The 26,941-nt window shown below is 43.3% G+C and overlaps 1 long non-coding RNA gene across 1 annotated transcript; it reads left to right on the forward strand.

The window, feature by feature from the left end:
• Positions 1-23,744, forward strand: LOC122464279. Its single transcript, XR_006288224.1, has 3 exons — positions 1-11; positions 7,583-7,588; positions 23,530-23,744. It is a non-coding gene; the product is annotated as an uncharacterized LOC122464279 (long non-coding RNA).
• Positions 23,745-26,941: the final 3,197 nt, after the last annotated feature.

The raw sequence follows: 26,941 nt of genomic DNA on the forward strand, positions 1-26,941 counted from the left end.
GCAGATCTGTAGTCAGTAGTGCTGCTCACATACCAGCTGAAGGTCCTGGTCAATAAGACAAAGGAGGAAACAGAAATTGACAGCCGGTTGTATGGGCCGGTCACAACTGTACAAACAATATCACAACTATATCAGTCAGCCACCCAGATTAATGGCAAAACTTTAAAACCAGGGTGCCCAAAGTTAGGCCCCTAAAGCCATATTTAGGAACCTGAATACAAGAGGCTATATTTCAGAAGAGCTGAGGACCCACTTATCCCTCTGAAGTCAGTGGTAACCACAGGGGCTCAGCTCCTTTTTTATGTGCCTAGTTTGGATGCAGGAGCATAACATTAGGCACCCTAGTTTGAAAATGTTGGCTTGAATCTCAGCACACTTACATAATCAACAATACATAAGAGATTGTCAGGGTGTGTCTTCTGCAGTGAGCAAGATTGTGTCTGCTCATTGCCTTTAACAGAGGTGTGGGCTTCTCAAAACACTATTGAGCATGGTGGGTAGTAGGACACTTCTAGCTGGGACCTCTGTACTGGTTCAGGAAGCTGTGGGTTTTGTGACATCCCATACCTGTCTGTTTGGGGGACTGCCTATGTTTTTCTAAGAGAGCTCTGGGTCTGTGGATTGTGCTCATAGTGGTCCATCTGACTGGTAGTGTGTATGGGGGCGGGGGAGGGAGGAGGACTGGCTGCAGTAGCTAATCTATCCCCTCAGCCTGTCCCAACCACTTCCAAAGACCTGTACACCTCATCTTGCCTGAAAGTGAATTGGGAATATGGGATATGGAGAAATATTACTTTCTTGGGTAGCTTCACCACACTGTGTGGTCAGATAGTCCATTTTCTTTGCATATGGTATGGGGTTTGGGCCAAGTTAGGAATTTAACCTAAGGACACTCAAGCAGTGAGTGCTACTATTACCACACACTGGATCATGATTATTCTGGGGACTGAATAGTTAAATGGGCAATTATTATGCAAATTAATTATTTTTTAATGTTTAGCATGGTATATCCAGCAATACAGATCATCTCACCAATGCATTTTTGCTTTGCTTATTTCCAGGTTCCAGCTCTTCCCTCACACTGTGGAACTCTGCTACCAGAATTCTTTGCTGCTTACGAGAGAAGAGTTGGCCATGGTTGTGGTGGGACCTCTAACCTTGAACATAGTGATGCTTCTTATGGTTCTGATCAGATGGGGCTGTCAGCAACTGTTTGGCTCATTCCCTTCCTTCTTGTCAAAGTTTATCATGGCTATGGGACTCTGGACAGTGCTAGACCCCTCGGCAGTGTTTGTAGTGGATGCATTCCTGGGGGTAAGTCACTTAAAATAACTTGGACATGAGTCCTTGACGTAGAAGATGGTTTTTTTCAGTGAATGATGTGAAATTCCACCCCTGGCAACTGCATATGAAAGTTAAAAATAAATGCAATATTGTTACGTATTACTTTTTTAGTAACAGCATTCTCATCTGATGGATACCCTCTGTTGTTTCTGTGTAAAATTAAGAGTACTGTACTAACAAATATATGGATAAAATCAAGAGTCTAGTGCTAGAATGATTGCATCTGCTTTGGAAAGGATTGCTGCAGTTATAAATGATATTTGATAATGAGTGGTCCTGATTACTAATATTTCATATTTTTCTAAGCAATGAAACAGATATTAAATTCTAATGAAAATAGCATTCTGTTCTCCTTTTCACATGAAAGTCTAACATTTAAAATAATTCCGGTGGCCTCTCTTGAGGATTTCAAAGTGCTTTAAAAAGGTCCAATTTAGATGGGGGCATTGAGGCTTAAATTCCTTTTCCCAGGTTATTCAGCAATCCACTATGAGGGAATGGAACTAAGTCTCCTGACTTCTACCACCCTAAATTTCTAATCACTAGACGATGCTGCCTCTTGAAAACATCCTATTAAAATGTTCCTTTCCCTTGTAGTACTGTCTATGAAAATGCTAGTTTGTGAGAAGTTTAATTTGGGCTATCATGGAGATGGTTTAGCTAATAAGTTGTATTTTAGTATGTAGCAATGTCCTGGAGTTACACCGAGATGTCTCTGTCTTTTTGGGAATGGTATAAAATATGGACAGAGCTCAGTTCTAATTGTAATTACCCTGATGTGGCAGTTCTTCACTGGGAAGGAAGGGGATGCTGTCAAGGTTCCTTCCCCACTCTGAACTCTAGGGTACAGATGTGGGGACCTGCATGAAAGCTTATTCTTACCAGCTTACGTTAAAAACTTCCTCAAGGTACAAACTTTGCCTTATCCTTGAACCTTATGCTGCCACCACCAGTGTGTTAAACAAAGAACAGGGAAAGAGCCCACTTGGAGACGTCTTCCCCCCCAAAATATCCCCCCAAGCCCTACACCCCCTTTTCTGGGGAAGGCTTGATAAAAATCCTCACAATTTGTACAGGTCAACACAGACCCAAACCCTTGGATCTTAAGAATAATGAAAAAGCAATCAGGTTCTTAAAAGAAGACTTTTAATTAAAGAAAAGGTAAAAGAATCACCTCTGTAAAATCAGGATGGTAAATACCTTACAGGGTAATCAGATTCAAAACATAGAGAATCCCTCTAGGCAAAACCTTAAGTTACAAAAAGACACAAAAACAGGAATATACATTTCATTCAGCACAGCTATTTTACCAGCCATTAAACAAAAGAAATCTAACGCATTTCTAGCTAGATTGCTTACTAATTTTTTACAGGAGTTCTGAAGACCATTCCTAATCTGTTCCCGGCAAAAGCATCACACAGACAGACAGACCCTTTGTTCCCTGCCCCCTCCAGCTTTGAAAATAACTTGTCTCCTCATTGGTCATTTTGGTCAGGTGCCAGCGAGGTTATCCTAGCTTCTTAACACTTTACAGGTGAAAGGGTTTTTCCTCTGGCCAGGAGGAATTTTATAGTTCTGTATACATAAAGGTGGTTACCCTTCCCTTTATATTTATGACAGATGCTTTCTCAATTTCTGAATTAGCAATACTTCAAAGAAGGCTTTTTTTTCTATACCGAATGTACACAAAAAATTTAGAATGACAGCTTAAGTCTGCCTTGTTGTACTCAGGCTTGTACTAAGGAAAAGTTGTAAGGGGAATTTCTTTCCCTCCCCTAGCATATGTATTTAGGAGCCAGGTAAACTAATGCTTTTAGTACAACCTGAGAACAAGGGAAGGATGGCTAGCCTTATGGTGAGAGGCTATCCTCAGACATAGGCCCAAATTTTCAAAATTTCATCCTAAAAATTAACCTCCAAAAGAAAAAAGTGGCCTGATTTTCAGAGATGGTGCACATCTGTGACTCCCACTGGCTCAAGTTACTTTTTGTGGCGACAATTCAGCAAAACCTTTAAGCGCATGCTTCCCATGGAAATTAGGCACTCAGCAAACGTTAAGCATATACTTAAGTGTTTTGTTGAATAGGAACAGACTTTTGAATCAGGGTCTATAATATTAATAATAACGTTAATTTCGCATTTTCCTTTTTTGTATAGCCATAGCCAGCCTTTCTTCCTTAAAAGGGCCTGATATTCCTCCTCTAGTAGCCAATGGGAGTTTTGCTATTGACTTCAGTGGAGCAGCTTTGGTCCTAGCCAGACTGGATTAGTTAACAATAGATGTCAACCAAAACACCAGGGCTCCTGCTGCTGGTTAGAGAGAAACGTGAAATAGGGATAATGTAATTAAGTTTTTCATTACAATATAGATCAGACTCCAAGTGAGAAGTTCTGAATGCACATTTGTCTCTGTACTTCATACAAAAAAGTTGGCAATATTATCTACCAGGATTATCTTCATGAGGAACCCATACATTTTTATTCCCTCTGGCACTATTTCACATTTACTTGCCAATCAATTTATCTCAGATCAAGCATTTTCAAAATGTTATATTGTGGTAATGTAACCTGAGTTGCTTTAATGTTATAGTATCTTTTAATATTCTAAATAGACTTAGTGCTTATGAAAGTTGATAGCCCTGGAGATGAGGGTTTCTTGTTTACTAATATATTTGTTTATTATTATTATTATTATTATTTTATTATTATTATATTATTATTATTAAATGAAAATGCCACAATAGTTGACAGTATAAGAATTTAGGTTATTTTTTAAAAAGCCACAGTTATGAGAGGATGTTAGATGTGCAATTAAACCCTGATTCCGCAACCATATGTTACTGGGCAGTGCGGATAGATGTTCCAGTAGTTAGGGCCCTAGCCAGGGCTTCAGAGAACTAGATTCAAGTTCTTACTCTACCACAGGCTTCCTGTGTGACCTTGGACAAGTCATTTAGCTACTTGGTGCTTTAGTTCACCATCTGTAAGAAGAGGACAAAAGCTCTTCTCTACCTCACAGGGGAGTCATGAGGATAAATATATTAAAGACTGGTGAGGAGCTCAGATAGTATAGTGATCAGGGACCAGGCCATATGAGTACTATGCCATGTGTGACAAAGCGCTGCCCTTGTCTCAGTGGGTCCCGCACTTCCTGGCGGATTTCGCTAGCCTCAGAGGCTCACTGTGACCCTCCACATAGCCCTTCTCTCTCTAGAGGCAAGGGTCACAGCCTACTGAGCCATTTTCATCATAAGCCATCAAGAGAGGTGAGGAGAAGCAATCCCCCCTTGTACAGTCTCTGTTGTTTCCCAGTCTCAGTGATTAGTCGGGGAGGGGAGTGGGGGAGCCCAGGCCTGACCTCTACTCTGGGCTCCAGCCCAGAGACCCTAATAGTAGCAACTATGGTAGCTGACATTTTGGAAATAGGACATTTGGAAATAGGACATAATTCCCTGGGCCACTTCCCCACAGCAGCCCCCACTTCCTCAATATCTACTTCACCGTTACCTCAGGGCCTCCTTCCTTGAGCCTGATATGGTTTTTACTGCTTAATTCCTCCAACAGCACAGCTTCCTCCTACAGCTCCTGAGACGTGCGCCCAACTGACTAACTTGGAGGCTTTTAACTAGTTTCAGCCAGCCCCTAATTGGCTTCAGGTGTCCCAATCAACCTAGCTATCTTCCCTGCCTTCTGGAAAGGTCTTAATTTGCCACAGGTGTCTTAATTGACCTGGAACAGCTGCCATTTACTTATCCTGGTAACAGGGATTTGTTTAGCCTGGGGCTATATATTTGTCTCCCACTTCTTTTCTATAGCCATCTGGCCTTGCCCTGTCACATAGCCCCCCACCCCCACTCAACACCATATTGTTGGGCAACTTGAGACGCCAGACAGTGTGCTCGTGATAGACCATCAGTGTTGCTGTGGTGGCATCTAGCCCTGTGCCGTATGCAGAACTGGAATGGTTGGAGGGATAAGAACCAACTGGTGACCCTTGCATTCTTTTACTTATTCTGCTGCATCCACTGGCGGGGTGCATCGTCCATCACAAAAATAAATCGCTGGCCCAAGAAGTAATAACGCACGGTCTCCATGGCCCATTTGACAGCAAGGCATTCTCTCGACTACTGTGTATTTCTGTTCTCTTGGGAGAAGTTTTCTGCTTATGTAGAGGATTGGGTGTCCCTCTTCTCCCATATTTGCGACAGAACTCCCCCCCCTCCCCCCAACCCCACCTCGGAAGTGTCTGTTTGTAAAATAAATTCCTTGTTAAAGTCTGGGGCTATGAGTATGGGGTCACTACAGAGGGCCGTCCAAAGGTCTGTGAACGCCCCCTCTGCTCCGTCGGTCCACTTTACCATGTCTGGACCTCGGGTCTTCACCAGGTCCATTGGGGACTTGCCCTAGTGGCGAAGTGGGGAATAAAATGTCGGTAGTATCCTACCACACCTAGGAACGCGTGGACCTGCTTCTTTCAGGTCAGCCAGAGCCAGTTTTGAATTGCCTCTAGCTTATTCATTTGTGGCTTCACTATGCCCCTTCCTACAATATATCCCAGGTACCTAGCCTCTGCTAGCCCTATGGCGCATTTAGTGGGATTAGCAGTGAGGCCAGCCCGCCTTAAGGTGCGCAGTACTGCCTCAACTTTCTCCAAGTGGGTTCCCCAGTCTGGCGTATGGATGATGACATCATCTAGGTATGCAGCTGCATAACTAGTATGGGAGCACAGCAGCTTGTCCATGAGGCACTGGAATGTGGCTGGGGCCCCATGTAGTCCAAAAGGGAGGACGGTGTACTGGAATAGCCCGTCTGGGGTGGAGAATGCTGTCTTTTCTTTAGGTTTCTTTGGTCAGAAGAATCTGCCAATACCCTTTTGTCAGATCCAGTGTAGTCAAGAATCGGGCACTACCCAGTCGGTCAACCAGTTTGTCTATGCGTGGTATGGGGTATGCATCCAATTGGGATACTTCATTCAGTTGGCAAAATTCATTACAGAATCTCATGGTACCGTCAGGTTTAGGCACTAGAACGATTGGACGGGACCACTGACTGTAAGATTCTTCAATAACCCCTAATTCTAACATTTTCTTTACTTTGGCCTTGATTTCTTCTCTTTTGCCTGCTGGGATTCGGTAGGATCTCAGTGTTGCCTTGGCTCCAGGGATCGTGCAGATATGGTGATAGGTCTCAGTCGTCCGTGCTGGTTTTGTAGAGAATACATCTCGGTTGCAATTAATCATGTCAGCTGCCTCGATCTTTTGGATCGGCGTCAAGTCGGGTGATATCCTCACTTGCTCGTGTAAATTATCCTCCTGGGAAAGGGTCTCCTGGATGACTAAGCATGCCTCTTGATCGTGCCAAGGTTTTAGAAGATTGATGTGGTAAATTTGCCCTGGTTTCCAGCGGCCTGGCTGCCACACCTTATAGTTCACCCCTCCCACGGCTTCGATCACTCCATAGGGTCCCTGCCACTGGGCCAACAGTTTACTTTCTGCTGTGGGCACCAGTACCATCACCCGATCCCCTGGTTAGAACCTTCGAAGCTTTGTTTGGTGGTTATAATGGGTTCGTTGGGTCTCCTGTGCTCTCTCCAACTGTTCCCATACAATGGGCATAACTCAGGCTATCCGATCTCTCATCTGCAGTACATGCTCGACTATGTTCCTTCCAGGATTTGGCTCCTCTTCCCAGGCTTCTTTGGCTATATCCAATATGCCCTGGGGGTGGCGCCTGTATAGTAGTTCGAATGGAGAGAAACCCGTGGAGGCTTGCAGAACCTCCCGGATGGCGAACATGAGGTAAGGCAATAGGGTATCCCAATCTTTCCCATCCTGGCTCACCACTTTCCTGATCATGTCCTTGAGGGTCCTATTGAAGCTTTCCACAAGGTCATCTGTTTGCGGGTGGTATACAGAGGTCCGTAGGGCTTGTATGTGGAGCAATGAACAGAGATCTTTCATCAACTTGGACACAAAAGATGTCCCTTGATCAGTCAATATCTTCTTGGGCAGCCCAACCTGGGCAAAGATCTGTACTAGCTCCTTAGCTATTGTCTTGGAAGCCGTGTTGCATAGGGGAATGGCTTCTGGGTACTGGGTTGCATAGTCCAGTACAACAAGCACATGTTGGTGGCCTCGAGCTGTCTTCTCTAGGGGCCCTACCAGATCCATGGTTATGCATTCAAAAGGAACCTCTATTATTGGAAGAGGTATCAAAGGAGCCTGCAAGTGCGGGCAAGGGCTGTGTAACTGACACTCTGGACAAGAGGTGCAGTGTCGCCGGACATCTTCGTGTATTCCTGGCCATAAGAACCTCTGCAGGATCCATGCCTGGGTTTTCTCTACCCCTAGGTGTCCTCCAAACAGGGGACTGTGGGCGAGACTCAATATGGCTTTTTGATGTTTTCGTGGCATCAAAAGTTGTTGTATTTCTTGCTACTGCATTTGCATCACGTGGTACAGGAGATCTTTCTTCACTATAAAGTAAGGTCTAGGCCCCTGGACCTTCCCATTCACGGGTATCCCATCGATCTCGGCCACCTCTTTCCTTGCTTTATGATATCTGGGGTCCATCGTCTGGTCCCACCCAAAAGTCTCTCTCCTGGGACTAACCTACTTGAGCTCCCAAGGGCTGGCTTCTGCTTCTTCCAACAGCTCGCTGCTGTCACAGCTGGGGGCAGCCTCCGGCTCACCTTCTGGGGTGGAAATTTCTCTGTTGGCTGCTCGTGTCCATCTGCCTACTAGGGCAGTCTTCCCAAGGCCTTTGCGGCCTTCCTCTTTTTTTTTTTGTCTTCCAGGTCTTTTGGGGGGCTGAGAACAGATCCTGAGAGACTTCAGCCAACATCGGGGGTTGATATTTCCCCGGTGATGAGTCACTGTCCTCAGGGTCCCCACCTCCCTCCAGCCTCTCCAAGGGGAGTAAATTATCAAACCCCGGATAGTCCCTCCCAATGACTACAGGATATGGGAGTTTAGGAACTCAATGGGCTTCCCCTGAACTTCTATCTACACCGGGATAGTGTTGTAATGGCTCACAGCCCCATGCACGCATGTCACTGCTACACGTTTGGCTTGCAGCAGCTGACTACTTTTTTACCAGCTTACCCAATATAAGGGTGATAGCACTCCCAGAGTCCACAAGCGCTGTAGTCTCTGCTCCATTTATCCTCACTGGCCTGGTGTAATTATGCAGAGCTAATGCGACCCCCACGAGGTGGATAAGGGAGCACAGGACCTTCCAATCCCCCAAGTTACATTGTGTAGGCTCCTTGGTGTCCCCACATGCATAACATCTATAATTGCTTCTAATCACTCCCCTATCATGGGTGTTAGGGGGTTTAGTCCCAGGATTCCCCCCACTCAGGTCAATCCCTTCCTTCTTGTGTCCCCACTGGTTTTTGCCCACACCATTCCACCTAGGACTCCCTGGGGGTTTGGCTGCCCAACCTTCCATGATTGGGATTGGGTGCTTGCTTCAAAAGGGGCCTTCCTTAGGTAGTCGGATCAATTCCCTGGCTGTCATCCATCTTTCTACCAGCGTGATCATCTCATTGTAGGTGGACAGATCGTTCTGGCCTACCCATTTATGGAGAGCTGGTGGCAGTCCCCATATGTAATGGTCCACGAGCAGGGTCTCCAAAATCTCCTCTGGCTGCAATCACTTTCATGCAAGGTATATGAGGTCAAATAGCTGAGACCTTGAGAGTTTGTTCTCCTGGTATTTCCACCCATGGAACCTCTGGGCCCGTACCACTGCTGTGACCCCTGATCATGCTAGGATCTCTGCCTTCAGCCAGGTATAGTTAATGGCATCCGTGACAGGCAAGTCAAAGTAGGCCTTCTGGGCCTCTCCACACAAAAAAGGGGAAAGAATGCTGGCCCACTGGTCCTGGGGCCATGCCTCACGCTGATCAGTCCTTTCGAATGAGAGGAGGTATGCCTCCATGTCATCTCCCGATGTCCTCTTTGGCAGACAACCAGTGGCCCTCAGGGTTCATGTCCCATCGGACCCCTGGGCCTGGGTGGTGAGGATCTTCAGCTGGTCCACTACTTCTCGCAAGAGGGCACAATCTTGGGTCACCTGGCCCATTAATAATTGATTGGTTTCCTTCTGTAGCCACATAGACTCCCGTTGTGCCATTGCCTGAACCCAGGTGGCCTCCTGCTGGGCTGCCGTGGCTTGTACCAGAGCTCTTACCACCTCCTCCATTGTGGTACAAAACAAACAAACAAAAACAAAAAACCCAAAAACCCAATGCACTTTTTTTTAACCTCTTTCTTCTGCCACGCTGTGAACAATGATCCCACTGCTAACACCAGTTGTGACAAAGCTCTGTCCTTGTCTCAGTGGGTCCCGCACTTCCTGGCAAATTTTGCTAGCCTCAGAGGCTCACTGTGACCCTCCACATAGCCCTTCTCTCTCTAGAGGCAAGGGTCACAGCCTACTGAGCCATTTTCATCATAAGCCATCAAGAGAGGTGAGGAGAAGCAATCCCCCCTCGTACAGTCTCTGTTGTTTCCCAGTCTCAGTGATTAGTCGGGGAGGGGAGTGGGGGAGCCGAGGCCTGCCCTGTACTCTGGGCTCCAGCCCAGGGACCCTAATAGTAGCAGCTATGGTAGCTGACTTTTTGGAAATAGGACGTGTATAATTCCCTGGGCCACTTCCCCACAGCAGCCCCCACTTCCTCAATATCTACTTCACCGTTACCTCAGGGCCTCCTTCTTTGCACCTGATATGGTTTGTACTGCTTAGTTCCTCCAACAGCACAGCTTCCTCCAACAGTTCCTGAGACGCGTGCCCAACTGACTAACTGGGAGGCTTTTAACTAATTTCAGCCAGTCCCTAACTGGCTTCAGGTGTCCCAATCAACCTAGCTATCTTCCCTGCCTTCTGGAAGGATCTTAATTTGCCACAGGTGTCTTAATTGACCTGGAGCAGCTGCCATTTACTTATCCTGGTAACAGGGATTTGTTTAGCCTGGGGCTAATATATCTGTCTTCCACTAGGTTTCTATAGCCATCTGGCCTTGCCCTGTCACACTAGATATAGTGCTTACTACCATGACTACTACCATTGAAAACTATAACAAGTACTGGTCAGTAGTAAGAGTTTCTTGGATCAGGTCATTCAAGAATTCAGTAGATCTGAGATAATGCAGTTCGTGATTTGGTATGGGGAGAGAACAGGGGAAAAGTGCAAGGAGCCTATTCTTTGTATGGTCCATGCAGGTCTTGATGTAATGGCAGAGAACCCCCAGGGTGTGCATGCACAGGCAAAGGCAGTAAGGAGGAGAGGTGGGAGTATGGTTCTAACTAGCTTTTTCGTCAACCCACAGAGCAGGCCACTTGTCTCAGGGGGAGCAGGCTGTTGCATCCTAAAGGTAACAAAGTAACATTATTGGAAGGTAAAGGAAATGTAAATGCCATACTTGTTATTGGAAGCTGTTCCAAGTGTCCTTTTGACAGGCATTAATATGATTTAACATGCCCATCTAGCACACATCAAAGAACTGATGGAAAGGAGGATTTCCTTTAGCTGTAGCAATATAAGGCCTATGATTCGCAGTTGAGCAGATCTGATTCTATCCAGCAGATGGCAGTAGTACATCAATACCTTAGTATGTTCATTACAATTAGAGACAGTTGAAAAACAGGCAAAAAATTCACTAAGGGTTTTGGAAATTTCCCCTTTTTTATCGAAAGTATAATGTAACATATTGCTACAAAACATCTTTGTGAATTGTCACTGAAGTGTGCAAATCAGCTTAATCCCAATAAAACGACAAATTTTAATCTATGCAAATATGATCCCATTTGCATCTCCTTCCATATGCTAAAGATTTTGGTACCTTTTACTGTCAACTGAATGATCATGGCTTCACGTCCTTATCAAGTTTCAGAGTAGTAGCCGTGTTAGTCTGTATCCGCAAAAAGAAAAGGAGTACTTGTGGCACCTTAGAGACTAACAAATGAAGTGAGCTGTAGCTCATGAAAGCTTATGCTCAAATAAATTTGTTAGTCTCTAAGGTGCCGCAAGTACTCCTTTTCGTTTTGTCCTTATCAAGGTTTAGTTTTTTACAAACGAGTTAAATTTTCATTACTGTTAATAATATAATACAGTGTAAAAAGAAAAGGAGTACTTGTGACACCTTAGAGAGTAACCAATTTATTTGAGCATAAGCTTTCTTGAGCTACAGCTCACTTCATCGGATGCAGCCGATGAAGCTGTAGCTCACGAAAGCTTATGCTCAAATAAATTGGTTAGTCGCTAAGGTGCCACAAGTACTCCTTTTCTTTTTGCAAATACAGACTAACACGGCTGTTACTCTGAAACCTGTCATAATACAGTGTAATAGTCAGATAGCTTTCGTATATCTTTGCTTTTCATGAACAACTAGTAATGGCAGTTATCAATGTATACAGTTATGAGGTGTTCTCAGGTACTACAGTCTTGGGAGACATATAAGTGCCAGGATAGCCAAAGCTATTAGGTGTTTTTGGTTTCACAGTTTCTGAATCTCTTCCCTCAAAGATATTACTAAATAAGGGGTCATGGCATAAAATAAGTTGCCTGTTTGTCAGTTCTGCAATTAAAGACCGACTGTCATGGTTTCCCAAATTCTGTTTTTTGGATATTGGAAATATGGGTAGCTTCCATTTTCTAGCTAAGGGATTTCATGCAGACATAGTAATGCATGTACATAATTTCACATACTGCTTCATAAGGGGGATCTTAGGAATTTGTCTATTTGGACTGAATAGGGTCAATCCCTTTGGGCAAAAAGCTTTGCAAGCCCCTGCTGGCGACTGCTGTTGATCTAATTGTAGTTGCTTCCTCTGTTTTCCCCACCTCATTGGGTCTCAGTGAAGCTCTGTGAATCTACCTCCCTCTTTGACTGATGGTATTGTTTAGAGAAGCTGTGCTAGGTGACAGCTAGCAAGACGTGCACATTCTGATACTTCAGTCTGGCACTTTGTACAATTTACCTTTGTTTTCGAAACGTAGCAACCAATGATGACGTGATTTGAAAATGAGACTGGAGGCAAGCCAGTCTCAAAAGTGTGCACTCTCAAAATGATATACAGACTACCTGCTGTATCTTGTAGGGACCAGTGCTTTTTCTTGTAATATAGGTCATTATTAGACTCACCTCTTTGGAATCATGCCCTGTCACAAGGGTCTTATGCCCATTCAGTATTCTTGAAAAGTTACTGCATAAGTTTTTTAATATTATTCATTGCAGAAATTAAACTCATGTTATATCTTGAAAATAAGGTGGATCTCCTCCATACTCATCTTAATTTTTTTCCTGCAATGTGTTCATTAAATCCACATCTAGTATTTTACAAATACAGCATGGGTTTTTCTCCATGAATTACCTGTAGAAGGCTAGATTTTTGGCTGCATTAAAACAAGCAAAGAAATAGAGAATACAAGTTAGCCAACCATGTAATTATTTTTTAATTCTACATAAGAGATTTCAAAAATTGAAAATTAAATTAAAATCCTTATTTTAAAGATGTGTTCATTCTTCTGCATGTGGGGGTTTATATGAATGAGTCATACGCATGGACTCATTGAGTTTTCCATTTTCTTCATTTGATTCTTTCTCTTTTTACACGTCAGCGACTTACCTACAGAGCAGAGAAGCCCATTGCTGATGCTGCAAAGCTCTACTGGCTCTTTTCAAGAACAGAACAATCGGGAATTCCTGGTGCATTGATTACGGTGATGCTTTACACAGTTCTGTTCATTATTTCATCTACAGTATTGTCCCTCTACTTTCTAAGGTACGCCCGTCTTACTTTTACCAATGTCATTTCTATTCTCAAGTCTTCATGTCCCACTGGTATCTCATCCTATAAGATGTTAGGTGATGTCAGACCAGGCATATAAATAGTATGTTATCGTGTGTAGAGGTTCCACCCAGTCACAGACAATCAGGGGTTGACTCCAGCACAACTTCCATAGCACAGGTGCTCAAAGGAAGACAATGAGACAGAGAACAATATTTGAAGCCAAGTGCGTTCCTCAGCAGGGAGACATTAAGTAACTTATGATATAAAGTTAATTGATTTGGGGTAAAATTTTCTAAAGCATCTAAGTCAAGCGTAAATTGCCTTGACTTTCTAAGTCCAATTGCGTTGCTCTTGAAGAGTTTACCTTTGGACTTCCAGGTAGGGAGTGTGTCCGAGATGGAGCAAGCCAAGAAAGCAAGGGATAGGGCAGAGTACACAGTGTTCTCTCTGATTCTTGGCAGGTGCAGCAGTCCTTTCGTCTGCTATATGTTTTGCCTAGGGTTATTGCAGCCCCAGGTCAGCACAAGATCCTGAAATCAGTACACCTGAGGATCTGGCCCATTGCCTGGATCATCTTGCGAGTCTGGTCGTGGTTTTGTGCATTATTCATGTAAATGGTCTCCACTCATCTCAGCATGATTGTTCTTCAGCCACTCTTCCTGCCATCTTTCTGGCAGGTATCATTAGCTGTACAAGCATCAATGATGTGGACACAGCAGGAAAATGAGGACAGACACATGAATTAAGCGGTAGGCAGCAACTTTTATTAAACTTTAACACAGAGGAGAGGGCACTACCTGCCCATCACCCATACTTTCCTACACCCGGCGTTTACCTGGTTCCAGTGCAGAGGTTACAGGGCTCCTTACCATATAACCTGTAACTAGCGCAAGGGTTACAGGGTTTCTTACCATATAGTCCATAACGCAAAGTAGGCTCTCCACAGCCTACCCGCCAGGGGGACAGAGGATGCAGAAGGGTGGGGACCTCATCCCACGGGGGCCACAAGTTCTGAACTTGGCCTGCAAGTTTATGCCATGAGCCCAAGGCCCATCACCAAAATCCCCAGTCTCTTACCTCTGGGAACCTCTCATTTTATTCTCTTAACAGCACGGGAAACCAGATGCAAGTTGCAACAAATAAACCACTCCACCCAGTACCTCCATTAGGTTTGAAATACATTCCAACTTAACCCACTGTAGTTTGAAGGTGCTGCAAGGAAGGCAAAAAACCTCCCTGCTCCTCCACCTATTGGCCCAAGTGAGAAAAAAAAATTCTTCCCAACCTCTAAATGGATGATTGACTAGACCTGCAGAATGTGTCAGGCCGAGTTCCCTTTCCTAATTAAGGTGGATAGGATGGGTGGCTGGAATGGATCTAAAAGAGGATCCACACAGCCCCCACGCCAGATTAAATCCTAGGAGCTGGGAAATGCTGGCCAATCAGCACCCCCTCCTCCAATGGGTGCCAGAGACTCATAGGGAGAGGAGCTTCCTATGATCCCTTAGTGAGTTTCTCCCTCCCTTGCTGCTGGGACTGTCCCCCTTTCACCACTGGCCCCCTTTCATCACTGGCCCTACTTCAAAGGAGGTAGGTTTTGGTTTACTTGTTGGGCTGAATGATTTTCTTTTTTGTTTCTGAGTATGGGAGGCAGGTGAACCCCCCTTTGGGAAGGCTAGCCTGCCCCCCGGGGCCTTGAGTCTCCCCCCTATGGCTGGAGGAGCCCCAGCCTGTCCAACACATCTGGCCCCTCCGAGCACTGGGCTGGCCCCAGTGTCAGACAGAGCCATCAGCCCCCCAAGTGTCGGCCAGCTGGCCTAACCACACCCCCCCCCCCCACTGGTTGGCCCCAGCATTGCCCTGGGCCGCTGGCAGGCCTGAGCTCAGGGCTTCTGGCTGGAGCTAATTCCCCAGCATCCTACTGGCTTCAGGTAGAGAGGGAGGGCGGGGCCTCAGGGCGCAAGATGGGCAGGGACACAGCCTGGGTCAGGAGAAGTTTAGCCTGCCCTGGCCTATGATACCTGCTGCCCGTGTTTCTGAGCAACTCTTTCTCTGTAGCAATAAAAATTGTCAGTGATATACATCGGATGATGACACATACACATAAATGCTGTGGATGAAGGCATGAAATCCTAGCAGTTTTAAGAATCAGAATGATCAGTATACTGTTTGCGTCTGACCTAGCCATCCCTCTGTCTACCTCTTTCCAGAAACTCCATTGTAGCAGACAGAACAAGATAAATGGCAATCTAAATTTCTGCAAAGTATTTCAAAGCTTCTACATTCCTGGAAGCTGTACACAACTCCAATGTCCTGGTAGTCTAGTTAATTAGTTTTTGAGATGTTAATGCCTTCTTAATCATTGACTTAATAGTTTTGAATAGCTTCATAAGTTTTAGCTGCTGTCGTTTATTACTCAGGAAAATTAATTTAAATTAAAACATTTGTAAGGCAGGTTTTTATGAGAATATTATGAACGTTTTCATTGTCTGGGGAACAGGTGCAAGATCATCAAAGATTCTTTCCCTTCTGGATCCATCTTCCCATAATGTTTTCTAATAAACGGGAGGGGAAAACTTAACTGGAAAGAAAAAGCTTCTTTGGATAACATATTTTTAAAATTGTTCATAACACAATAATAAAGCAAAGGAAGGATAATAAAACTTGTTATGCTGCATATGATCTTCAGAGTGTTTTCCTCAATGGCAAAACCATGGTACACAGAACATACATGAATTTTAACAGAACTGTTTAAACAGTGTAAGTATTGGAAGTACTGGAAGTCCTGGCACAGTCAAGGAATTATGATGTGATTGGAATAACAGAGACTTGGTGGGATAACTCACATGACTGAAGTACTGTCATGGATGGATATAAACTGTTCAGGAAGGACAGGCAGGGCAGAAAAGGTGGGGGAGTTGCACTGTATGTAAGGGAGCAGTATGACTGCTCAGAGCTCAAGTACGAAACTGCAGAAAAACCTGAGTGTCTCTGGATTAAGTTTAGAAGCGTGAGCAACAAGGGTGATGTCGTGGTGGGAGTCTGCTATAGACCACCGGACCAGGGGGATGAGGTGGACGAGGCTTTCTTCCGGCAACTAACGGAAGTTACTAGATCACAGGCCCTGGTTCTCATGGGAGACTTCAATCACCCTGATATCTGCTGGGAGAGCAATACAGCGGTGCACAGACAATCCAGGAAGTTTTTGGAAAGTGTAGGGGACAATTTCCTGGTGCAAGTGCTGGAGGAACCAACTAGGGGCAGAGCTCTTTTTGACCTGCTGCTCACAAACTGGGAAGAATTAGTAGGGGAAGCTAAAGTGGATGGGAACCTGGGAGGCAGTAACCATGAGATGGTCGAGTTCAGGATTCTGACACAGGGAAGAAAGGAGAGCAGCAGAATACGGACCCTGGACTTCAGAAAAGCAGACTTTGACTCCCTCAGAGAACTGATGGGAAGGATCCCCTGGGAGAATAACATGAGGGGGAAAGGAGTCCAGGAGAGCTGGCTGTATTTTAAAGAATCCTTATTGAGGTTACAGGGACAAACCATCCCGATGTGTAGAAAGAATAGTAAATATGGCAGGCGACCAGCTTGGCTTAACAGTGAAATCCTTGCTGATCTTAAACACAAAAAAGCAGCTTACAAGAAGTAGAAGGTTGGACAAATGACCAGGGAAGAGAATAAAAATATTGATCGGGCATGCAGGAGTGAAATCAGGAAGACCAAATCACACCTGGAGTTGCAGCTAGCAAGAGATGTTAAGAGTAACAAGAAGGGTTTCTTCAGGTATGTTAGCAACAAGAAGAAAGTCAAGGAAAGCGTGGGCCCCTTACTGAATGACGGAGGCAACCTAGTGACAGAGGATGTGGAAAAAGCTAATGTACTCAATGCTTTTTTTTGCCTCTGTCTTCACGAACGAGGTCAGCTCCGAGACTACTGCACTGGGCAGCACAGCATGGGGAGGAGGTGACCAGCCCTCTGTGGAGAAAGAAGTGGTTTGGGACTATTTAGAAAAGCTGGACGAGCACAAGTCCATGGGGCCAGATGCGCTGCATCCAAGAGTGCTAAGGGAGTTGGCGGATGTGATTGCAGAGCCATTGGCCATTATCTTTGAAAACTCATGGCAATCAGGGGAAGTCCCGGACGACTGGAAAAAGGCTAATGTAGTGCCCATCTTTATAAAAGGGAAGAAGGAGGATCTTGGGAACTACAGGCCAGTCAGCCTCACCTCAGTCCCTGGAAAAATCATGGAGCAGGTCCTCAAGGAATCAATTCTGAAGCACTTAGAGGAGAGGAAAGTGATCAGGAACAGTCAGCATGGATTCACCAAGGGCAAGTCATGCATGACTAATCTAATTGCCTTCTATGACGAGATAACTGGCTCTGTGGATGAGGGGAAAGCAGTGGACGTATTGTTCCTTGACTTTAGCAAAGCTTTTGACACGGTCTCCCACAGTATTCTTGCCAGCAAGTTAAAGAAGTATGGGCTGGATGAATGGACTATAAGGTGGATAGAAAGTTGGCTAGATTGTCGGGCTCAACGGGTGGTGATCAATGGCTCCATGTCTAGTTGGCAGCCGGTATCAAGTGGAGTTCCCCAAGGGTCGGTCCTTGGGCCGGTTTTGTTTATATCTTTATAAATGATTTATATTTATATCTTCATAAATGATCTGGAGGATGGTGTGGATTGCACCCACAGCAAGTTTGCAGATGACACTAAACTGGGAGGAGAGGTAGATACGCTGGAGGGTAGGGATAGGATACAGAGGGCCCTAGACAAATTAGAGGATTGGGCCAAAAGAAATCTGATGAGGTTCAACAAGGACAAGTGCAGAGTCCTGCACTTAGGACGGAAGAATCCCATGCACCGCTACAGACTAGGGACCAAATGGCTCGGCAGCAGTTCTGCAGAAAAGGACCTAGGGGTTACAGTGGACGAGAAGCTGGATATGAGTCAACAGTGTGCTCTTGTTGCCAAGAAGGCCAATGGCATTTTGGGATGTATATGTAGGGGCATTGCCAGCAGATCGAGGGATGTGATCATTCCCCTCTATTTGACATTGGTGAGGCCTCATCTGGAGTACTGTGTCCAGTTTTGGACCCCACACCACAAGAAGGAAGTGGAAAAATTGGAAAGAGTCCAGCGGAGGGCAACAAAAATTATTAGGGGACTGGAACATATGACTTATGAGGAGAGGCTGAGGGAACTGGGATTGTTTAGTCTGCGGAAGAGAAGAATGAGGGGGGATTTGATAGCTGCTTTCAGCTACCTGAAAGGGGGTTCCAAAGAGGATGGATCTAGACTGTTCTCAGTGGTAGGTGATGACAGAACAAGGAGTAGTGGTCTCAAGTTGCAGTGGGGGAGGTTTAGGTTGGATATTAGGAAAAACTTTTTCACTAAGAGGGTGGTGAAACACTGGAATGCGTTACCTAGGGAGGTGGTAGAATCTCCTTCCTTTGATATTTTTAAGGTCAGGCTTGACAAAGACCTGACTGGGATGTTTTAGTTGGGGATTGGTCCTGCTTTGAGCAGGGGGTTGGACTAGATGACCTCCTGAGGTCCCTTCCAACCCTGATATTCTATGATTCCATGATTCTATGATTCTATGAACTTGATGGAACTAAGACCATTTTGAATTCCTCTGAGGAAAATATATCTGAGCTAATATGTTAATTGAGTTTACAGAATATAAATATAATGGCATGCATTTGCAAAAGAGAATACAATGGGTAAGCCACCAAAATTCCACATTTCTTCATTTAAATAAGGTAATTGTGACTTAAATATCCCTTGGTGTATTGCAGGTTCCCGAGTGGCCTGTACAAATGCCTATTTGTGCATTCAAATATGGGTCTGTTGGGCTCAGTGGGTGAACATTCATTTTTACAAGGGCACTCATTGCACCTTTCTTTTAAAATGTGGGCCAATACAGACACTTAGGGACAAATCCTGCTCTCTAATATGTTGGTGCAACCTATTCAAAGGCCAGAATTTGGCCCTTTAGAAAATAGAATTGATTGCATTGGTCAGTTTCGGTTAGAATTCACCTTCATGTTACCATTAAAAAGAGTCCTTTAAGTTACAATTTAACTAAGGGTATGAAGGTGTGAGGCCAGTGTATCCAACAGTATTCAGAATCACAATTAAATCTCCCATGTAGGAGGAACACAGGAGCCCCAGTTGCCACTTATAGCTAATGAGCTTTAGAAGCAGCTTCAGATAAACAGATATGAAGCAAGCTGTGAGGGCATGAGGCATGGGTAGAAAGCATTATTACTATTAGAACTATTATTTGTATTGTGGTAGTGCCTAGCAGCCCCAGTCAGGGACCAGAACCCTATTGTGCTAGGCACTGTACAAACACAGAATCAAAAGGACAGTTCCTGCCACAAAAATCTCCCAATCTAAATAATCTAACAAACTTGTTGATTGTCATAGGAGTCTGTGGCATAGCGTGCACATCTTTTCATTATCTTCAGGAGAGCTTTTTGTGTACTCGCACGTTGACTGGCTTTAACTCTTTCATTTTAATAGTACTAAAAATATATTGTGACAATGATCTCAGTATTTACTGACTCAGATGTAGTTCACCTCCCTCTCTTGATATTACACTGTCCTTGCCAGTTTGAATTTAAAGTGGCCTGTCAGAAAAACTAACTTTAATATATTATGAGCTTTCTATTAAAAAAGAAATTAGCTCGTGAGGTTTTCTACTGTATTACTTCATTTCATCTCATTTCTTTAAGTAACCTCTTCAGATTTTCTCACCTCGCCCTCTCGTCCTTCCCCCATTAGCATTAGGAAGAGATTTTGCTATTGCCACGTTTACAGAAGCTGTGTTAAAATATGAGGGAGACCTGTTTTAGTAATTTTTCTTTCACACAAAAGAGAGGAAAATACAGCATGTGATTGGAGAAGGCAGAGCACTTTTGGGCAAAAGAAAAAGAAACTAGAAGAGAGAGGCTTAATGATTCCTAATTAATTAAAAGTCAATTATATAGCTGATAATCTTGTGCTTAAAATCTTCATATAGAAAATGTTTATGGCAGAAAAATGACAGTAATTTAACTGCATTAAATTTCACATAATTTTGAAAAAGAATGTTACATTAAACAAGCTGAAGTGAATAGCAGTGTCTAGTTCTTGTTTAGCAAGATAAGTGGCAAATCATCTAAATCACTGACCTGGACTTTCAAAGAATAGCTATATACAGAGGAGATTCATAGGTTCCAAGGCCAGAAGGGACTATTGTTATCATCTAGTCTGACCTATATAACACAGGTCCCAGGATTTCCCAAAAATAATTATAGAACAGATCTTTTAGAAAAAATATCCAATCTTGATTTTAAAATGTTCAGTAATGGAGAATATACCACAACCTTTGATAAATTGTTCCAGTGGTTAATTACTCTCACTGTTAAAAATGTACACCTTATTTCCCATCTGAATTTGTGTAGTTTCAACTTTCAGCCAGTGGATCATGTTGTTCTTTTCTGTACAAGACTGAAGAGTCCATTATTAAATATTTGTTCCCCATGTTGACACTTATAAACTGTAATCAAGTCACCGCTTAACCTTCTCTTTGTTAAGATAAATAGACTGAGCTCTTTGAATCCATCATTATAAGGCATGTTTTCTAATCCTTTAATAATTCGTGTGGCTTGTTAGGATATAGATATTCAGGCCTGTCTGTAAAGGCCTATACTCTAAGAATTTAGGTGTATTCTTATCACTTAGCTAGTTATAGAGGTATAAAAGAAAGAATCAAAATCACTGTCTGCCGGTGTAAGGGCCTTCTCTTACCGTGACAGTCAGAGGCCCTGTTCTTAGGCTAAGGCCTTTGGCTAAGCAGCAAAGGCAGCCATAAGCTGGGAAGCGAATGGTCACATCCTTACATTCCAAACTAGTCACATTGAAATAAGGTGCTATTGGGCTGTTAGGAATACAACCCTGTCCTGATAAGGCCTGTCGCCTCCAGAGAAAGGGAAGTGCCTAGAAGATGCAAAAGGAAATTTAGTTTGATAGCATCCTGTCTGGCAAGAACTCACTTATCAATAGCTGGGATGTGAAATCCTCATTTCTGTGTTTGTTCTATCACTGTAGTCCCATTTCCCTATTGTTTGTCTGCATAATCTCTGTCTGGTTCTGTGATTGTTCCTGTCTGCTGAATAATTAATTTTGCTGGGTGTAAACTAATTAAGGTGGTGGGATATAATAGGTTAAATAATCATGTTACAATATGTTAGGATTGGTTAGTTAAATTTCAGTAAAATGATTGGTTAAGGTATAGCTAAGCAGAACTCAGGTTTTACTATATAGTCTGCAGTCAGTCAGGAAGTGAGTGGGGGGATGGGGGTGGAAAATGGGAACAGGGAATGGGGGTGGGGAAATTGGAATCATGTGTAGCTAAGGGCAAGAATGGGAACAAGGACACAGATAAGGCTCTGTGGTGTCAGAGCTGGGAAGAGGGACACTAAGGAAGGAAACTGGAATCATGCTTGCTGGAAGTTCACCCCAATAAATATCGAATTGTTTGCACCTTTGGACTTCGGGTATTGTTGCTCTCTGTTCATGCGAGAAGGACCAGGGAAGTAAGTGGGTGAAGGAATAAGCCCCCTAACATGGCTCTTCTCTGAACTCTCTCCAATTTATCAACATCCTTTTTGAATTGTGGACAACAGAACTGGACACAGTATTCCAGCAGCGGTCATACAAATGCCACAAATAGAGGTAAAATAACCTCTCTGCTCCCATTAGAGATTCCCCTTTTTATACATCTCAGGATCACATTAGCTCTTGTGGCCACGGTGTCACACTGGAAGCTCATGTTTAGCTGATTATCCACCATTATGCCAAATCTTTTTTCGGAGTCATGGATTCCCAAGATAGAGTCCCCCATCCTGTAAGTATGGCCTACATTCTTTGTTCCCAAATGTATGTATTTGCATTTAGCAATATTAAAATGTATATTGTTTGCCTGCACCCAGTTTACTATGTCACCTGTCCTTTTCATTGTTTACCACTCCCAATTTTTGCATCATCTGCAAACTTTATCAGTGATAATTTTATGTTTTGTTCCAACTCATTAATAAAAATGTTAAATAACATAGGACCAAGAACTGATCCCTGTGGGACCCCACTGGAAACACACCTGCTTGATGAAGATTTCTCCTTACAATTAAATTTTGAGGCCTATCAATTACGCAATTTTTAACCCATTTAATGTGTGCCATTAGTTCTTGTTTTTTAATCAAAATGTCATGCGGTATCATGTCAAATGCCTTACAGAAGTCTAAGTAGATTATGTCAACACTATTACTTTTATCAACCAAAGTTGTAATCTCATAAAAAAAAAAGATATCAAGTTAGTATGACATGATCTATTTTCCATAAACCCATGATGACTGGCATTAATTACATTTCCCTCCTTTAATTCTTTATTAATCGAGTCCCGTATCAGCTGCTCCATTATCTTGCCTGGGATCGATGTTCAGATGACAGTCCTATAGTTACCCAGGTCATCCTGTTTACCCTTTTTCAAATTGGTACAACATTGGCTGTCTTCCTGTCTTCTAGAACTTCCCCAATACTCCAAGACTTATTGAAAATCAACATTAATATTCCAGCAAGCTCCTCAGGCAGCTCTTTTAAAGCTCTCGAATGCAAGTTATCTGAAACTGATTTATAAATATCAAACTTTAGTAGCTTCTGTTTAATATTCTCCAGAATACAGAACAGAAATATTTATTGAACATTTCTGCCTTTTCTGTGTTATTATTGATAATTCTACCATTTCCATCTAGTAATGGACCAATACATTGTAAGGACTCATTTTGTTCCTAATATATTTTAAAAACCGCTGCTTATTTTCCTTAACTAAGGTGGCCACAGAGTTCTCCTTGTGTCATTTTGTTTCTCTTATCAATTTTCTACAATTCCTAACTTCTGATTTATATTCATTACTATCAATTTACCCTTTCTTCCACTTGTTGTATATTATTTTTTAAATCATTTATAGCTGCCTTCACTTCCCCTCTAAACCAGGTAATTTTTTAATCAGTACGGCCTTCTTTCTTGATTATGGATTTTTGTGCATCTAGTAAGGTGTTCTTAAATGATTCCCAATTATCATTCACATTTTTCTGAGTAAATCCTTCCTCCCGTCTGATTTGGCTCATAAGGAAGCATTCATTCTCTTTTCTAGTGTGATTTGGTGGTCTGCAGTAGACACCAACTAATTCTCCATCTTGAGCTTTATCTGTTAGCTATAAGTTTTCAATATCATTTTCTTCTAAGTTATCAATGACTTGGAAATTGGTAATGCTATTTTTGACAGAGTTCCACTCCCCTGCCCCTTTTGCCCACTTGATCCTTCCTAAATAGATTATAACTAGGGCCCTACCAAATTCACGGCCACGAAAAACGCATCACAGACCATCAAATGTGGTCTTCCCCCGTGAGATCTGGTCTTTTGAGTGCTTTCACCCTATACTACACAGATTTCATGGGGGAGACCAGCATTTGTCAAATTGGGGGTCCTGACCCAAAAGGGAGTTGCAGGGGGGTCGCAAGGTTATTGTAGTGGGGTCGCAATATTGCCACCCTTACTTCTGTACTGCTGTAGGCGGCGGCGCTGCCTTCAGAGCTGGGCGGCCAGAGAGCAGTGGTTGTTGGCCAGGTGCCCAGCTCTGAAAGCAGCGCCTCGCCAGCAGCATCGCAGAAGTAAGGGTGGCAATACCATACCATGCCATCCTTACTTCTGCGCTGCTGCTGACAGCAGCTCTGCCTTCAGAGCTGGGCTTCTGGCCAGCAGCTGCCACTCTCCAGCTGCCCAGCTCTGAAGGCAGTGCCGCCGCCAGCAGCAGTGCAGAAGTAAGGGTAGCAGCCCCCCCTACAATAACCTTGTGATCCCCCCTCACCCAAACTCCTTTTTGCGTCAGGACCCCTAGAATTACAAGACTGTGAAATTTCAGATTTAAATAGCTGAAATCATGAAATTTATGATTTTTAAAATCCTATGACCGTGAAATTGACCAAAGTGGACAGTGAATTTGGTAGGGCCCTAGTTATAACGATTGATTTTAGCATTCCAGTCATGTTGCTCATCCCACCAGCTTGAGTAATACCAACGAGATCGAATTTGTGCTCATAAATGATCATAACATTTCCTCTTGTTTGTTATCCAGGTTCCTGGCACTGGTGTATAGACAATTCAATAACTTTGTCTCTTCATGTCCCTTTGGTTCCTTAATTAACTTTGTTCTCAACACTCGATTTTGTGCTGAGTGCTCATATTTTCCCTTTTCTTACCTTCCCTTTTTGACATGAGATTAATGCCATCCTGACTAGCCCAGCCAGCCTGTCCCTGAGGAGATTGGTTCCCTTCTACTGAGATGGAGGCCATCTCCCTCTTTCCACAGAAGGTGGGTCAATGTTTCACAAAACCAAAACCCTTCACCCTCCACCAGTTACCTAGCCAGTGGTTCTCTTTCTAGTGTTTCAGGATGAAGAAAAGCAATGAGGCCCATTGCTTGGCTTGCTTGGCTAGTATTTTTTTTCATCTGAGTGCAATATAATATACGTAAGAGTTACAAGGCAGTCCATAGTGTATGTCAGACCTTTGCACAAAATTTCCATTGTTGTCAGTGAAACATCTGATCTAGCCACAAGAATCAATTATGAAATTATTCTGTTTTGAATATGTTCATTTGAATAAATTGTACCACTTGGGAATCCATTTGACATAGTGTATTAATTATTTTCTGCTTACAGAAATGTATTTTGAAGTACCTTAACATTCCATTGTTTCTTAGCACCAATTATACCCCTTGTTTTTGAGCCTAGTCCAATATTCCATGTAGCCAATTTGTCTATATTCCTTAACATTAAATACATCTCACTCACATCAACCCTTAATCTCTTCTTTTGACCAGGGGATCACCAAAAAGATATCTCACAAGCTAGATGCAATTCATGGTGGCAACTTTATTAAATAAACAGACAAAAAATGAAATCAAAATGAGAGAGCAGTGACCATAGTCTCTCCATCAAAGGCTGGCTGTAGCTGCCTGGCCTGACCCCCAAGAAATGTTTTTATACAGACTGGCAGATTCCAACAGCAAAACAGCTACTCTATCAGAGGGACTGTCCATTCCACCTGCGTCTGGACATTAACTTGGACCACAAGCCACATGGTCCCCCCATCCCTGATAGAGAGGGTTAAAAACACTGTTATGATAGACTCTAGTGGCAGCCTGTACTGATGAGTCCCTCTGAATCCCACTGTAGTGGGAGAGAGATACTGCTCCCTACCTGCTGTCCCAGCCCAAACAACCAAATACATGTAGTTCCCCTAAAAACACTACATCCATCTCAACATTGAGAGAAAACACAATGGAGCATGTGGAAACCTGAATGTGATTCTGATTTGGCTGAATAGAAAAGAAACCACAATGGCTAGTCATTATAACAACAGATATAATAAGCAATTATACGCCAATAAAATATCCCTATTTTAGGAATCAGCCATTTGTCCTAACCACTAGCACCATTTTACAGTGGGATGGGCGAGAAAGCCTTGCTGAAGCAAAATGAGAGGCTGAATGGCCTTTTGCTCCTCTCCCATCTTAAAAGGGCAGTGCCAGGAGGGAAGCTGCCTCTCTCCTCACCCATAAGAGGGTGCCTTAGAGCCAGAGGAATGACCAATGGCACAGCCTCATGCAAAGCTGGGCTTTTATTGGTCGGGAGGAGAGTGTAACGTAGAGAAAGCTGCAGCAAACCCAATCTAGCTGGCCACTGCCCCACATCTTTGTGACAATGTAAGGAAGGTGGGAAGGCTGGAATGGGCAGCTGGACTGAATTCTAATAAACTTAATTGAAGCCCATTAACTTTCAGAAGCATGTAAAGGGGGAGAATATCAATTCAAGAATCCAAGACTAGGGTCCAGTTACTATACATTGTCTTATCTATTGTGGCATTCTGGTTTTGAAATGAATTTGGGATTAGCAGGAACCAAATTTCAGTTTGGATTAAACAGCCATGTTTTGAAGTTTGGTTGTACAAATAAGGCAGAGAAGTTACATCTGGCTTTCTCAAAATATTTATAATATTTGTTGGTTTCACCTATATAAGAAATACCATTACAGTAGCCGTTTCTATGGTATGGTATTTTACTGTCCCATCCTTCTTCTGATCCCGACCATCACACACAAGACATGGAAAAGTGAACAAAAACAAACAACCAAATTAATTTTTTAAAACATCAGAGAAAGCTTGGGTTGTGTAGGTTTTCTGTTGGGCGGGGGGGGAATTGGTTCATCTCTTGTTTTAAATTATGCGATTTGGCCATTATTGGATTCTGGTGATACACAGACTTCTGCCCTGCATGAAATCAGTGGGACTATTCACAGTGTGTAAAATTAAGCTTGTGTAGAAATCTTTGCAGGATAGGGGCTTTATTTGGGATCCCATGTCCATGGGTAATTAAATGGAATGAATCTATATTTAAGAATATGTGATATGTTTTGGATGTTACACCATTTTCAGAAGATTTCTTATGGATGAGTGTTAAAGAATATGCTCATGATATTCTGGGAAACAAGCTGGCTACTGGGTTGGTAGAAACTAGAGAAATGGAGGGAAGACCAAACGTTAGACACGGGAAGAATATAAAAAAAGCAAATCTTATTTATTTCCATTAACAACCACTTCAAACAGCACTGAATGTTTTTGTCTCCTTAGGCTGCACAATGAAGGTTGGTTATTAGATGTATTTAAACGCACTCATGGTGATGA

Source organism: Chelonia mydas, chromosome 2, assembly GCF_015237465.2.
Source record: "Chelonia mydas isolate rCheMyd1 chromosome 2, rCheMyd1.pri.v2, whole genome shotgun sequence".
In the NCBI taxonomy this organism is placed as follows: Eukaryota; Metazoa; Chordata; order Testudines; family Cheloniidae; genus Chelonia; species Chelonia mydas.